The sequence below is a fragment of the Hermetia illucens genome, chromosome 6 (genome assembly GCF_905115235.1).
Source record: "Hermetia illucens chromosome 6, iHerIll2.2.curated.20191125, whole genome shotgun sequence".
Lineage (NCBI taxonomy): Eukaryota > Metazoa > Arthropoda > Insecta > Diptera > Stratiomyidae > Hermetia > Hermetia illucens.
In genome coordinates, this window is record NC_051854.1 from 22,952,344 (window position 1) to 22,969,276 (window position 16,933).

At 39.2% G+C, this 16,933-nt stretch overlaps 1 protein-coding gene across 7 annotated transcripts in view; it reads left to right on the forward strand.

Moving 5' to 3' along the window:
• LOC119659134 (serine/threonine-protein phosphatase 2A 56 kDa regulatory subunit gamma isoform) overlaps positions 1–16,933 on the forward strand; it is a 144,829-nt gene that overhangs the window by 45,558 nt on the left and 82,338 nt on the right. Inside the window, exon 1 of one of the 7 annotated variants that reach the window (XM_038067062.1) lies at positions 866–1,185. The exons of 1 other annotated variant lie outside the window; for it this stretch is intronic. The gene's annotated coding sequence lies outside the window, so the exon portion shown is untranslated. Of the gene's footprint in view, positions 1–865; positions 1,186–16,933 lie in introns of those variants that run through there. 5 more of the 7 variants (XM_038067063.1, XM_038067064.1, XM_038067059.1 and 2 more) reach the window with 5 other exon arrangements.

Below are 16,933 nucleotides of genomic sequence, written 5' to 3' on the forward strand. Positions count from 1 at the left end.
CATCCCTACACAATCAGTCCAAGCTTTAACTTCATGTTATCCTCTTAAAGTAGACTATCAAATGTCCTGAAAGGAACTTACAAATTTCTGTTCTCATTATGGAATTATTAAATAGTGTTTTCGCTGGACAAATTTAAGCAATCTCGACGTATCATAGAGTATATTGCTTCAAAATCCAAATTTTGGTTGCTGTGGCAATTTACCAGCTTCCTTCGTCCTTTGTATATAATTTTCGTTGGTTTGAATGAAAACAAGCAACAAAATAAATTGCGAATCTCTCCAATCACAGACTGTATTCACCCCCACTGTTGGAACTGTCAAGTCGACACGCAGTTGTACCATCCCCAGATCATATGATTGAAAGTTTCCCTTATGTCCGCTGTTCAATACACTGTCCTGCGTTCAGATACCGTACATGCTGAGCCTTCAGTACCAGAATTTGTATTCTCTTCCGTACGTAAACGTACCGAACATTTAATGAAGTATCGTAGGCATAGCAAGATGGAGCATGGTGTGGAGATTCTTCCTCCATGAGTCCTTCCCCAAAGCAGCTCCTGAACCCAACCAACGTTATGTTGTGTACTGGCTTGGTGGAGGCATTCAATAATCAGGAGACAGACGACTCAAAATACATATTTTCCTCTCTCGCTTTATTGTAGGCGAGCGGGAGAGGGTATGTTCTCTCTATTGATTTTTCAATCTTACTTTCCATACTCCACAGCTTTTAGCGACGCTTAGTTTGTATTGTTGTTGTTTTTGTAGTTTTTTTTTTTTCTGTTCTTTTTCACTTCTAGTGCTGTTGTCATTTATAGCTAGATGGCAGTGTCTGCGCTGCCTTTTTGTAGCGCTCTCGTGAGGGGAGAGGTTTTTCCTCTTCAAGAAAAAATCAAGCCCTCCTTGGTGGTGTGTTGCATGTATTCGCTTAGACACAACGTATTTAAGGAAAATTTTCTAAAGTTTTCGATTTTTTTTCAATTATTTAGAGTAGCTGAAAACCGGTAAAATATTCATGAAGTTGCTTGCTTCCTAATAATAGTGTTTGGTGAAGTTAAACTGTTTCATATCAAAGCGTGTGACAATGTGAGAGGTTTTCTTGTGTGGAAATGTTTTGGAACGGGTTTCATGGAAAGATATTGTCATGTCGATTTAAAGCGTGATTTATATCAGCATTTGGAAAATATTTAGGTAGTTCCAGGGATACCTTGTCCTTTAAATTCTACCAGGACATCTGACTTTGTTGAAAATTTTTCATCTGTGTATGTGTGAATGAATTGGATCATATGAAAGTTGTGAATGAAGTGCGTGATTCACACACCTGTAACTGCTAATGTAGACTTATAAGGGAAAAGTAGAGAAACTTTTCTTCTAAACTGTTCTTTACCTGGCAAAATATATCCTCGTTAATCTGCGAACGTAATCGCTCCATAGACCACAAAGGCTAATACTTCAGGAAAAGTTCAGCTATTTCTTTGCATAATCTATTTACAAAGTGATATCACAGACTTTTCCACGAGAAACCTTATTTGCAGTGACATCCTATCTGCAACCTGAATGTGATATGCGGCATGACTATGAAATCCCTTGTATTAGCATTCGTATAAGAAGAGATACAAGTATGTACATCTTATACATTTCACGTATAGCCGGAGCCGGTGACATACTGTCCTTGACAATTTTTTACTCGCAATTGACTTGTCCTTTTTATTTTAGTAACAAGGCCTTGTGGTCTTCAGAAAGGCATTGCAGACTTTCATTAAAGCTTTCAATTAAGCATGTTCCTACGATGACAATGAACGAAGTATGCAATCGAAGCAGAAAAGCAACGCAGTCGATATATATATATACTGCGCCGTTTAAAGAAGACGTGTCCTTAATTTGCTTAGTAAAGTGGGGGTGCAAATTTATCGATGACCTGATATGGCGGCACCTTCGACTTACAAATGATCCCCGATACAAACTTTGCATCCATCCATCAAATATGATTTTCTTTTTCTATTTTCCTGTAACAATTAAAAATAATGTTGAAATGCTTCCTGCTATGTTTCCACTTTCCTATTTCAAAAGCAAATATTTATTAGAAAACATTATTATTGATTCACATCCATTATTTGTAGATAAGGTACGATGAAATTTGGCAAAAGTGATAACACAGTATCTTCTACTGCCAACCCTATGACGTATAATTACGTACAATTCATTTGAGCATATAAACATTTCGGAGACGTTAAATCAATTTTTGATTCGATACGAATGCCGTGGGGAATCTAGTAGAACAATGGAAATGGTGAGCTATTTTTTTGACTTGACGATAGACATTTATTTGGAAATGACAATAGGTCGATGAAAAAAATAGTATTGAGGTGAATACCTCGTGAGTTCTTATCATTCAATATGAAAAGGAATGCGTAGATTGCAAGTTATAGAGGTTCGACTGCCATGAATGTATTTATGAATTGACAGAGTTCTAGAACTAAGCTAACTGTCAATCAGTCTCCATATTGAATCTTCCTGTCCCAGATTTTTATGACCCTCTGAAACTTAAAGTTCAAGTTTCCATTTCATTAAATTCCGAATCAATATTGCTTATCTATCCATTCTATTCTCGTATTTTCTCACTAAATTTGTTCAATGTTTTTTTGCAGACAAATTAATGTCTTGTCAGAGAAGAACGCCTTTGTTCGTCTTTAGCGCCAATCGACTCCTTCCCACATCCGCATGAGACGGCTTTCGAATGACCTCACCTTGTGAAAACATAATTTACTCGTCAGCCTGGATAGGCAGGACTATATTCACTGTCATGTCTCCATTCACCTACGGATGATGGAAGATGTAACTTCATTCATGTTTCTCAGATTGTTTTATACTTTTTTGAATAATTTATTATTTACGGTGTCCATTTCAAATGGAAATACTTGGGAGCGAAACCAAGTTGTATGCCGGTATTTCGGGAGGCAATTGTCTTGCCCTGCCTGAGATGGAGCGATGGCATAGGTCAGGACGCCAGACAGCTTTCAGGGATATCGAAATTGTGGACCTCGGCGCAAAACCGAGATGTCTGGAGTTCCTTATTAAGGCAGACCTAGACTGGATACCGGTTGTTGCGCCGTTGATGATGATGAATTGTCTTTTCCAAACATTTACATATTTATTGCATTATGTATATGAAATAAACTCGGTCTCTCCGGAGAGCAAATTCATAGCAGCTTATCTGTAGAGTATGGTTCAAGCTTGTTAGTGCCTACTCTTACCATACATACTTCTTGGGTAGATTAGCAAAAGCGGGTGCTGATGACTGGAACATAATGTAATTAAAAATACCAAAGCAAAACAAATATTCCATGTTGATGCCCTTCTTTCACATGTGAATAGATAGGAAGCACATTGAAGGGCAAATCAATTGTGACTGAAACTTTATTTTCAAGAAATGGTTGCTGGGTATAATAAAAGCGCAAGTACACATCATTTTCAATATAACCTTTTCCGAACGGGTTAGTTTGTATGCTTGACCTTAATATCGCTTTGTGGAAAGGATTCTATTAGCAACTAACTGCACGCAACGGCTTTCATCACTGCATTACCTTGGAGTCAGTGCTGCTAGTGCTTCTCCAAACGCATAAAATGCTATGAATCAAAGGTCAATTAATCAGGCTATAGAAGATTGATCAAATAGGATCTAGAACTGCTATGTGAAATCGAGTGTTGTCTTATAGTTTAGTCATGTCTTTCAAAGCCATAAAATCCTTTATGTCGTCGTGAAAATTTAAAATCAGTTCAAGTAAAAATAGCTGTAAAATTGTGGGATTGGAAAGGGCGTCGTTTACGGCGTTCAAGTTTTCCTAGCACCATAAAGATGTATTCTCCAGTGGTTACCTTAGTCTTTTGCAGGATTTCCTTTTCCTTCATGGATCCATGGCGATGAAGGTTCGGGGGTTTAACGTGAGTAGATTGACGGACTGATCCCAACCAGAGCAAGCTGCAGGCTCAGCCTTCATATCAAGACGTGGCCTATCTAACACCTCTGCGCAACTAAGGGCTACGCTTCAGCTCACAAGAAGCTCTGCCCGCGATATGGGCACAACCATAATTACCATAAAACGATGTAAATGAAAAAAAAAATCAAAACACTTTCCTTTAACTTTACTGAACAAATTTCGCTTCGGTTTGGATACAAACCCAAGCACTGGGGAAGACGACAAGTAGTTATCGAAATATGTATATTTGCAAATAAACAAAGAAAATCTAATCTAATCTAATTTAAGTTAAAGAAAACGATTTTGACATTTTCTATTTATATTAACATAACTTAAATGTTCTAAACATTACTCCCACAAAGGGGCCAACCGCAAAAAGCGGATCGAGAGCACATACCCGAAGAATTCTCTCGGAGCATATGCTCTCAGAGGGCCAGCTCGCAATTTACCAGATAACCTCGCGTGAGGCTTCGTGGCAAGAGTCACTTCAGACGAGTCTCTTGCAAACTTGAATTTGATCGCCCTTCTTCAATAGATGCAATTTCTAGCGATGACAAAAAACATTACAGTTGGATCTATTATGTGGATTGACTAGTTGAAACCTATGTGGCGAATTCTTCATGCCCTGTAAGAAATCGAATGAAATTTTAATTAATCTTGTCATGTGTTCACTGTGTTCGCGCTAATGATTGTCTCTATCCTTGTTGTCACTTCATTTGCCACTCCTTCCTTTCGGCGTTTGTCACGTACCCTTCATTAGAAACACTAGATCATAATATTTTAAGACAATAATAAATCAACAACGGGGAGAAATCTGTTATAGATCAGTTCCTTCAGCGTTTTGAAATAATAAAAACTTGTTGTTTCTTTTTCGTTGGTGTGAATATTTATTATTGCAAATACCGATATTTCGGGAACCAGTTGTTCCCTTCATCAGTGCTAACCAGTCAACAAGGGAACAAGAATAAATAAATTGTTTAGGATAGCTTTAACCAGCTCAGGCTCAAACTATTGGTTTCGATTGGATACAATTCGCACCCTTGGCGTGTTTTCCTGAATATATAAAGGAGCGTTTTCCATCTGATGCCACTCACGGTCACGCTGCTCCCAGGGCAGAGGTGAGGCAGCGTCTGAAGAGTTGCCTCTGCCCTAGACGAAACCGTTTGTCCTATAATTTTTTTAAGAATAAATATTCACACCAACGAAAAAGAAACAACAAGTTTTTATTATTTCAAATAATTAATCGTTGGAAACACCGCATAATTTCACTCAGATTCAGCGTTTTCTCCATATTGTCTGCAAAGAAGTTTGCCAGTCCTAGCAGTTCTTCCCTCGTTACCGTTAGTACCGCTACCATGTGCAAAGGCCTTTGTACTCTTACCTTCCTGAGGGAACATTGCCTGAACTATTTTCAGCAAGCTTGAAGCTCATGTAAGCTTCCCTCAAACTGCTCACTCCTCTTTGGTCATTCATCTAGCACGGCATGTCCATGCCATTTTGATATTTTCTTTCTTGGGCGTACAAGCTGAAGGATAAATGACTTAGTATGGCTTAGTAACCGTTTTTTTTCGAACTTTCCCTTTTCGATGGAATGTTTGCTATCTAGGTATTCCTTTTCATCATGCATTTAAGGCCTCTCTTACATTTCTTGGAAACATACATGCTTTCGGAAGGTGCCCATGCAGGAGACAGTAAAAGCTCCTCTTAAAAAGGGTCTGCTTGGTAAAACAACAGACGACCAGGTATTTACGCGCCGCCTTTGCTGCTTATCGAGTGTTCGTCGCCTGTACCCCAACTTACGCCCTTCAAAGACTGAATATAGCTCCTGTAGATCTTGCAGCTTAAATTACTTTACTAATGCAGATGAAAACTTCTCGAAAAAAATTGTAAGGAACTGAAGCACATTGCCAGAAGCTGACAGCGATAATTTGAAGTGATTTAGTCTACATATCTTATTCATAATAACTTGCCCCACGAGTTTATAATCATTCGAAGGCAGCATGTATGTTTCCCACTTACTTCGAAATTTCCAGTTTTCGTCTTGTTCTAGTTCCTGGGGTTTCGGCCTCCTCTTTGACGACACTTAGACCACACACCAAATTTATTCCAAATTTTATTTAACTTTAGGATTACTATCAGATTACGATTGATAGATATTGTTATAACTGCAGTCATCCCCTCTTTTAAATATTTCCCAAGATTAGACGTTTCAGGGATTCTGTATTTGGAGCATTTTGCCTCGTATAACCTTTTGTCTCCTGAACTCTGGGAGAAGTTACATTGTGCCGAAGTCCAAGCAAGGAATCATTTCTTGTTGCATCGTCTTGATACTTGTGCCCACCATCTTTGAGATTTTATCCGTATGGTTTTGTGGCCGGTTACCATCCAACCCGGTTTAAATCTAAGGCGGCCATACAACTGTGTCATTGTTTGGTCCAGAAATGGATAGTTGGCGTTAATAATACCTATCTGCACACATTTGGCAACCTTGTTAAAGTTCTGTCGCCAGATTCTTCTGTAATCTAGGATTTGATTTGCTGAGAGTTTGTGGATGAGCCCGCTATTGTCATAAGATGATGCTTTTATGCAATTCATATATTCATTGTACACATTACAAACAATGATGCAATTCGGTCAATAATGTGTCCAGTCACCAGCGGCGTCGATAATCGCCTGGCATCTCCGAGGCATGCTTTCTACTAATTTGACGGCGTATTCTAGTGGCAAGGATCTCCAGATCCGACAAATTTCGTAAAACAACTGCTTGAAAGTGTATGTGCGTCTTCCACGAAGCTTCCGTTTAATATATGCCCACACATTTTCAATAGGGTTTGCATCGGGCGACTGCGACGGCCAGTCCAATGTAACGATCCCAGATTGAGTCTTCCACTGAGTACAGACCTTGCTGCGGTGTGGATCGTTGTCCTCCTGCAGAATCCAATCTTCATTTCTTGTGATGAACCATCGTTTGGTAGATGGCAGTAAAGCCTTTTTGTAGATTTTTATAATTTTCTCGGCATTTAGGTTGCCAGTAAAGAGGTGCAAAGTGCCGAATCCCTGCTTCGAGAAGCAGCCCCAAAGATACACCTTTATTCCATGTTTTACGGTCCGCTGAACAAGCCTATTGGTGGAAGTTGACCAGGCTCGCAGGAAGACAGAACGTGCCCATATAGACCATTCATCACTAAAAATGACATTTTCAAAATCTCTATCAATATTCTCATGAGCCCAAGCGAGTCGCTTTGTCATATGTTTTTCAGTCAACAGAGGCTTCGTCATTGTGTTGCGCCATTTCAGATTATGAGTACAAAGATGGGTTCGGATAGTTTCGTAGGATATATCTAAACCTTTTGCCATTAATTTTGCTTGTCCTTGCCGCAGTGTTAAAGCAAGATTCCGCGAAAACAGATTCACTATTCTTTTTTCATCTTTTTTGTTCAGTTTTCCTATCGAGCCATGTTCTGGTAAATCATCGACATTTTTAGTCACTTTATATCGCTGTATCCACTTCTGTACAAATGCCTTCGACTTTCTCATATATTTAGCAGCCACTGATTGCGACATTTTGAGACCTTTCGGGTGGATACAAAGGGACACAGCCTCGAAGCGCGACGCGTACTTAGCACTCATGGCGTTTAACGTGATTCTTTTTCAAAAGATCAACGACAACTGAATCTTTGTTGACAACGCATCAAGCTTCCCTCTATCGGCTCGCGAAGGAATTAGAGCGAAATCTTCCATTACCTGTCGGTGAAGTCGACCACGCTCTTACTTGACAGACTGTATTTTGTGAAATCATACGCCTCATTATCTGTACTCCAGCGAAAGAAGCCACACTTGCGATTTCCAATGCTAAATCTTTTATTTTTACGAATGAAAAATTTTTGAACTCATTGGTAAGCTATTGCTGCCATCAAATATCAGGATCAACGATTATGCCTGCGTTCTTCTTTATTGAATGTCTGTGCTTTGGGTACAGCTGCCGCGTGCTCTTCAGAGGTCATGAAGCTGCTCAGTATTGTGTTATGATCAGACCCTTAACTAAACTTTTGAGAATTTACCATTTTAGTGTTTTTGGGGTAATAGTATTCTCGCGTTTTTTGCCAATAAGGACATAGGTTCCAAGAGGGCATAATGCAGTTGTTTCACAATGGCAACAAGTTGTCGAAAGAAACGGTGCATATAGAACCTAAATGCAGTCTTCAATTTCATAGACTACTTTAAAAATTAGCGGCCCCGACTGTGTTCTTGGGCCATGCGCATCTTTACTTCAAACTTTTTGTTTATTTCGCCTTCCGAATTTACTGTCAAATAATCTGCTTTTTCATTAGTCTTTGTCCCGTTCACAAGTGGGGTTGGCTTGTAGTGGTCCGTTGTGCCATTTTGTTCTATCAAAGGCCTGATTTGGATGAAGTCGCGGGGCTTTGTATGTCCTGTGTTACAATGTCCATAACAAGAACAAAGAGGAATGGTGAGAGGGCGCTTCTTTGATAAACGCCGACAGAGACACAAAGCTGTTTTGATACTTTGTACTTCGAACTTTACTTTTCGGAACGTGCTAGACGAATTGAACCCAGTGCATGAGGTCTTCTGGCACTAAGTGTTGTCGTAGAACATACCAGATGAATTCGTGTGGCACAAGGTCAAACGCTTTCTCCAGATCCATAAATGCAATGTAAAGAGGGCGATGCTTCTCACGGTGTTTCTTCATGAGCTACCGCTTGGCGTGTATTGCGTCAATAGTTTCGCAGTTCTTGACAAACGAGGCTTGATTCACGGTAATTTCAACGATTTTGCGGATACGGTTGTCAAGAATGCCTTCAAAAATCTTCATGTTATGGAACAGCAACCGGACCGGATGATAAATTTAAACATTTTACTGGACTACCTTTCTGTTTCCATATTGGAAGTGTGATACTTTCTTGCCAATTAGATGGTGTTCTACCTTCCAGAATAACCCGATTGAAGAATTCACTACAGTGTTGGGTCCCAGCGTTACAGGTCTTTGACAGAAGGCATGTTTTTCGCCATCAGGTCAATCTGTTTGTGGTGCGTACGCCGTGAAGAAGTGAATAGTACGACCAGCTAATGTAATGGTGAGCTTCAGTCGGTCATCAAATCGTTCGACTGCTTTAATGGCATTACGAAAGCTCTCTGAGATGGCAATGCTAAAACCTTATTGAGTGTGTGGGTTTCTTGCAAAGCGCAGATATCAATGCGCCTTTCCTGAAGATCTCTTGTAAGTTTCTCGGTCTTTCCAGTGAGGATGCCAATATTTAGCGTGCAGATACGTGTTTGATTTGCTCGGACTAATTTACTTACGTCGTGACATCGTCCATGCCTCAAAAATCCTTGCCAATTTCTCGACAGGCATGGGGCCTGTTCTGACTGAAGGAAGGCCCTAGTATTTCTCCGACGCTTAGTGTGCCTCAATTCCAATCATTTTATTTTTAACGACATTGGATGCATTTCCTTGGTGGGCCTGTCACGGGACCTGTCACCAGGAGAAATCAAGTAGGGTTTACCATAGTGAAATAACTCCAACTATATTTCGTTTATCTCTTCCCTAATCTCAGCATTTTATTTTTGTTTTACTGAGGATAGTACAAAGTGCATTGCCTCAATTCTCCTCCTTTATCTGGGCTTGGGATCAGCATGATACGTAAATAACATTGTACAGTACGGTGCATATATAATCTAAGTATAATAGATAGAGCCTTCAATTTGATGCAAATATAATGCATTCATTTTACTTCACTTTATACTCGAATTGAATTCTATCACGCTATGTAGGACTAATTCAAAAAATACCCGTTCCTTCTGTGTTCTTGGGCACATGCCCATTTTTAACATCTTTGTACCCGGTCTTGAACGACACTTTTACTTTGCAAACTTTATTATTTCGCCTTCCGAATTTAATATCAAACAATGTGTTTAGATAATATTCACAGATTTTGAGCAAATAGAATGGGACTGCATTCCGACCTTTCTTTTATTCTGTGTATCGCTTAAATATGCACCACCTATTAATATAAGGACAAATGATCTGTCTGGCAATAAACTACTAAAAGTATATTTACGTAGAAATAGAATTGGTGAATTATCTCATTCAAATGATAAATGACATCAAATTTATGGTTTGTACTTGGTATACATTTTTGTGCCACTTTGAATGGGATCATACTTGTAAATACTAGAAATACTAAGTCAGAGCGCTAATAGCTAATAAAAGATTGGTATTAACCAAAAGACTTGCGAGGTCAATAAGTTTAGATGGGGTTAATTCAATCCTCTAAAGTGTATAGGGTATACAAGACAAAGAAGATATTTCATACAAATGAAGATGTATCTAAAGGTTGAATTTAAAAGAGTGATTATAATAGTTAAGAAGCTTCAAGATTGAAAAATTTGGTACATGTTCGAAATATGAAATATTGTTAAACTCTACGATTCCTCACAATTTTCTATCTCAAATGAAACGATCTTCCATTCTTATCCACCTATACTAAAAAGATCTTTCATACTTTTCTTCCCATACCAGCACTTTCTGTGTTTGCACTTTCAATAATAATTCCTCTTTAAAAAATGCTATCAGCATGTTCCCCCATTGCTTAAATATTTGCATGATACATTCCAATTTACCGAAAATGAGATATCTTTTTATTTTACTGCATATCACAGATATACGTACGTACAGACACTTCTGTGAGTGTAATATGCATATTCCGTAAGAGATAATATAATCTAGATAACTAAACTTTGTTCTGGGTTTAAGCTCAGAAAGATAGTGATGAGTTCATTTCCTTTTTTCTCATGAATAAAGTGAATGTTGTTTTTCATTTCGTTCGTCGTTTTGAATAGATGTCGCCATTTTCTTTCCCTCTGCTCGCTACAAATGGGTGTAAAAATATCTGAATTTACAAATAGCTTTGCATACTTGAAGAAATGAAAAATTCTATTCTGCTACCCAGTTCAGTTTTTAGCAATTTCACAATTAATATATTATACGTCCCCATCCAAGGTTGCAGATTTTACATCACAGACGCTCACAACTATATTTTCAATTTGCATGTTTGCAATTTTTCACTTGCAATTTTCGCTATTAGTCAGAGTAACTTGGAGCGACTAATCATCAGAATATGTAAACAAGTGATGACTTTATTTGATTGTAAATAGCAGAGAAGGCAATTATCATTGACCTTAATTTAATTGACGGTGAGGGTGCTTCAGAGAGAGAAAATGGTATAAAAGCATGTTTGAGTAATACACTAGAAATTGTAGTGGTGGAATATTCTCTATAATTTCAATAGGGTGTAAAAGGCTGCGAAGTTCGAGTTGTCCCATCTACATCTATATCAATTGGACAGAGCACTTCATACATCGACCTTAAAAGAAGCCAATGACGTTGCCTTCTTCATTAAAGACTCGTTAATTGACAGAAATTACTTATTGAAATATCGCTACTACCACATCCAGATGGGGTATCTAAATGCAATTTTTGGAATGCTTGACATCAAAAGATTTGGCTGAAATGACCAATAATGATCCTTTCATTTAATAATAATAATCAACGGATGTCGCACTACGTCCTAAAAGAACTATTGAGCCCCTTTAGTGGGTATAGTATACCTATAGTATATCGTTTGAACCTATAACCGAAAGAAACTTTATCATGCTCCCAATTTCGTAGTGTTTAAACCTGCAATATGGTATTAGGTATTCACCCAAGTGCCCGAATTAACTTTGCACAAGTGCTGGACACTATCACACGGCATGTATGGAGGTTTCACCACTATCCTCACAGAATCTACAAACAGGGTCCGTAGATATCTCTAGCTTCTTAGTTTCCTAGTTTAGCCTGTACTAGGATCCGGAGGATCGTCTTGGTGAGGTTTAAACAACTTTTCCAGCACTTGAGCTCGTATTCCCCCTGGTAGGTGTGCCTAGTAAAGTTCTCTCAGCCGTTCCTCTTCATTTTTCAATGACGTAGCTATGAACCCATTTCTGACTTCCCAGAATGACTGGCCCGTATAGCGGCGTCGCTGCTCCTTTCCTGGCCAGCGGACGAGCCTGCTTCATTGCCTTCTGACCCAATATATCCTGGAATCCAAAGTATCCAGGTCTTATTTAGCAAGCCGAGCATACTCAGTTTGTTAATGCATTTCCATACCAGTTTGAAATTTACCTAGTACGACCTAAGTGTCTTAATAGCCGCTTGGCTGTCGTTTAGAATATCAATAAGCTGCCCCTATAGTTCCTTTCGAGGTTGAAAGAGGCACAAGGCGTATATTTCCGACTGACCTATGCTGGTATTTAAAATAATAAAAGCTTGTCTTTCCCATTCCCTAGTGTTGATTTTTATTTTGCAAATACCGATATTTCGCGAACCACTTGTTCCCTTCATCAGTGCTAACAAGTCTGCTCATCAGTACTCTGCCCATCATATGCTGGTATGCTTATCCATTGGTTCAAAGTGCATTTTCCTTGGACCAATGACTCCAGTGCCTACTCCCTCCTTCGTAAGGGATTCATCAGTGGATCAGGTAATCAGTTGTGGTTTATACCCTATGTCAATGCCACACTCTCCCAGTTTGCCCTATTCTTTCAACGTCTTCTTATCGAAGTAAAACCTCGTTGTCATGTTATCCCTTGATATCAATAATTCAGGATATCGCTTTGAAAAAATACCAATTTTCCTTTGATTTAGGCAGCTCTCTTTCTCACTGGCACTCCCGGACATTTTGAAGATCGCCCTCCTCGCCTTAATTTTTACGTGTACATGGAGAAGAGGCAATTACAGAAGGACCTCTAGGGATGCCGTTAGGCAGGTTCAGATTGCAAAGTTTGAAGTTTATGTAATTCCCTGGCTGTTGTGCTGAATTCCGTCCTTTCTGCCCATATTATCGCCCCGTAAGTAATCATCGGCCTTACTATTGCAGTGTATATCCAGTGCAGCGTTATCGGGGTGCATCTTCATTTTTTCATTGCTGCTCATCAGTCATCATGAACCTTGCGCTTCCTTGGAAATAGTACTTTATTAGCCCTGGCTGGATTTATGCGTAGTCCCGCCTTTCTGCTCGAATTATGTGTATGTGATTTGTTGTCCGCCTTGAATTCTGTCATATGGGGTATCCTCTAAGTTCGTCAACTACCATGGCCCATATTAATGGTGATAATAGCCCACCTTGAGTAGTATTCATGACAATGAAATTTGTACTTGTCGGTACTTCTATTTGCCTACTCTCTCTCTAACATTCTGCTCATTCAGAAGGCCAAGGCGTTTCCCACTCACGGATTAGGGCATCTTGTACCTCTGTGTGGAATGTTATATCGAACGCTCCTTCGATGTCCAAAAACGCACTCAGTGCTATGTCTATTGTTTCTATACTATCCCGTAATACATCCGTCAGCTGATACAGAGCGGTTTCGGCTGACTGTCCTGCCCGGTACGCGTGCTGACATGGATGTAGGGGGTAGCGTATTAGAACGTTAGTTCTAATACCGTTGTCTATGACCTTCTTAAGACGGTGGTTAAGTACGAACGGCAAATTGGTCTGAAAGATTTAGGATGAAAAGGATGCTTGTATCTGCTTTCGAAATAAAGACCATTCTTTCCCCTCTCCACGCCTTTGGAATATATCAAAAGGTTATGCCGCCGCTTACCACTCTCAGGAGGGATTTTAAGATAATTTCTAGGCCTCTGGAGCAATGTCGGGAAAATGGAATGTACTCCGAGTGATTTCAGTGGTTCAGAACTTTCCACTGTCCATCTTACTCTAGCTTTCGAGCATACTTCTTTTGCTAGTTTTCAATTCACCTTTTTCCCCCTTCTGTCCATTGTGGGCGTCTGGCTAAATGCTATTGCCTTCTGTGGTGAAGTAGGACCCTGGGAAATGAGTCGTGAGAAACAGATGTGTCCTGTCCCCCTCATTCTCGGTTAGTATCCGATTTTCCTTCTTCAAACAGAGAGAAGATATTGCCTTGTCTTTGACTATTGCTTTATATAGCACAAAATTTCCCGCAGTGCTTTGTCAGTGCGCTTTTATACTTTTGCCCGGATTGTTTCACCCGGTTGTAGAGTTTTCGCACCTCCTTTCAAGGCAAGGTTCTGGCTCTACCAGAGCCAGTCAATCAACTAATTCCGCTGGGATCCGGGTGTCGTCTCCTAGGAAGTATCCTGATGCCACGATTGCCTCGCGAGTTCTTTTGCCGTGTTTCAATGAGACTCAGACAGCCACGAGGTCTCCAGTTAGAAACATATGTATATTAAGTTTCTTATGAGAATGATGCAAGTCCTTGGTTTTTCACAAGATGGGTCAAAAATTACCTCCATACTTCTTCCTTGCAGACCGCGAATCTGCCTCTGGTACACCTAGGGTTACTGAATCAGCACTATTTCAATGTTATCCTTGGAACTTGCCTTTGCAATTATTGGAAATGCAGCTTTTGCATGGTGAAGGTATATCTGGGCTATTTTAAGGGCTCGCCAACACAAAGCAGACTGCCGCGGGGTCATGTCAAACAGCAAACAAGATGATATTCAATGAAGAAGAATTTCTACTTTTTTTTCGGTATTCATTTTTCCTGCCCGTCGCGAACTCTGTAATTTTTCACAACAATTTTACGCATACGACCCTGAAACCAACGACCAATCTAGCGAATATCATGCACAAGGTGAAGGAAGATCGAAAAGACCACGGCAAAGTCGGTCGAAAATCAAGGTCATGCTGACAATTTTCTTTGATTATCATAGTGTGGTGCACTATGAATTCCTTCCGCCGAGCCAAACTGTCAACAAAAAATATTATTTGAGCTGGAATTATGGGCGAATAGTTCTTGGTTCCTTCATTACGATAATGTACCATGTCATATTGCATTGGTTCTTCGCGACTTTTTTGCGAAAAACTCGACTCATATCATTCTGTAACCACCGTATTCGCCTGATTTGGCTCCGTGCGACTTCTGGCTGTTCAGCAAACTCAAAAGGCCAATGCGGGGACGCCGTTTTGACACGATTGAGGAGATAAAAACCGAATCGAAGAAGGTCTTGAAGGCTATACCGAAAAAAGACTATTCCCACTGTTTCCAGGACTGGGAAAATCGTTGGCAAAAGTGCGTTTTATCGGACGGGGATTACTTTAAATTTACATTTTATAGACAAATACCCCTTACTTTTTGATCGCAGTACTATAACAAAAGGTGTAAAAGACATCATTCTCGACATTAATGAAAAATCTGAAATGAGGATGATGCACCTCAAATCTAGGTATCTCATGCGGTACCTACTAGAGAAATCCATCAAATTCATTTTCAAAGTATGAAATTTTGAACGAATATAAGCCATAATATAGGGAATGATGCTGGATAATTTTGGACGAATTTTAATTTTAACAAAAAACTAAACACAAATACATGGAACATTTGGCTGAGTTCGATATGTCTGCACATCAGATAAATAGTTGCCAGAATTTTTGATCTAGAAATTATCCCCAGTGGGTCATTTAATTTCTCGGCAAAGAGTACTCCTAAAAGTTGGAACATCTTCGGAGCATATTCAGTAATTTTCCATTTTTATGCCTTCAAGCTATTGTATCTGAAGAAAACTTTGAACATCAGTTTATCATTTGCATTTATCATAAACGGTTCTGTGATCACGTCAATTGAGTTGATTACTTCATCTTCTTTAGTCACTGCATGATGGAACCAAATAAAATGTTTTTAGCATACATAAGCATAGCATACACTACTTTAAGTTTGACATGTGTCCGTATTGCGTGATGTTTTAAGATGAAATAATCCCCATGATCCTTCATCCTTGATATAAACAACCATTCTTATCTATTCACGCTCTATCATGCTCTAATCGAATGCACTTTCTCGTATGAGATAAAACGGCTTAAACATTGGGCTGTTATTTTCTCTGCTAAGTAAATACTAACTCCGGGAGCCTAAATGGTCTATCTCGATCCACCAAGCCCATCATTATCTTTTCTATAATGCACATTACGTGCTCTAAATGCTGAATTGGAAGGGCTATTGCCTTTTCCCTACAGTAGCAACAAAAGGAGCTACAATTTACATCGCTCTGCGAAAACATTCTCATTCCAGTGAATTTTATTGAATTCCCAATTTTCAATGCTAACATTAAGACTACTTTTTGGATTTCATCCAGTCTTGATACATTGTTGTCTATTAAAGAACAAACTGTTGCACCCTGTGATCAATTTGTTATATTTCGTTTAATCCGAACTTTGCAGTATTAATTCTGTCGACTTATGATTAAAGTTCCTTTTTCATGTTGCCCTAATTTAGGGCAATTATTTTCATTTAAAAGAGAAAATTTTAAGCCCCCTTTACGTAAAATATAATTGGCAAAATAATGAGATGGTTACAAATAGCTTTTCATAACTACATATATGATCACTTTCAATTACAAGGTATTTATTAATGAGAATTAAGAACTAGTAAATTTGAAAAATAATCTGTCAGCTTTCTTGAATGATTATAAAGTTACAAAATTCACTTTTGCCTTGATGCTATTTCACGTCACGCCTTGGTTTCATTAACGTATGGATACTATATATAGCTGTTAGGCAATTGATAATGATCCCTCAGAAGTTCTCAAAGCAGGTTGATTCCAAAGCTGTGAGTATCAGGCCAGGACTTGGGCGAATCTTCTTTTTCTTTGGCGCTACAGTCCAAAGCCGGCCTTGCCCTCCTAGATGCCTGCATCTGTTTTGGTAATGCTGTACATGTGGTTCGTGATCCTCATCGAGCTCTATCATCTCTTTCAGAGTTTTCCATGTGTTCGCTTCTATTCCACCTTGTCTTTCAGTAATCATCTGGAAGGTCTTCTGTTATCCATTTGCTCTATATTTCCGAATCCTGATATAAGTGGCGGCTTGTGCGTCTTAGAATGTTCATTCAATTTGCAGGTACCGTCAGTTATCTGCTGGTCTTTC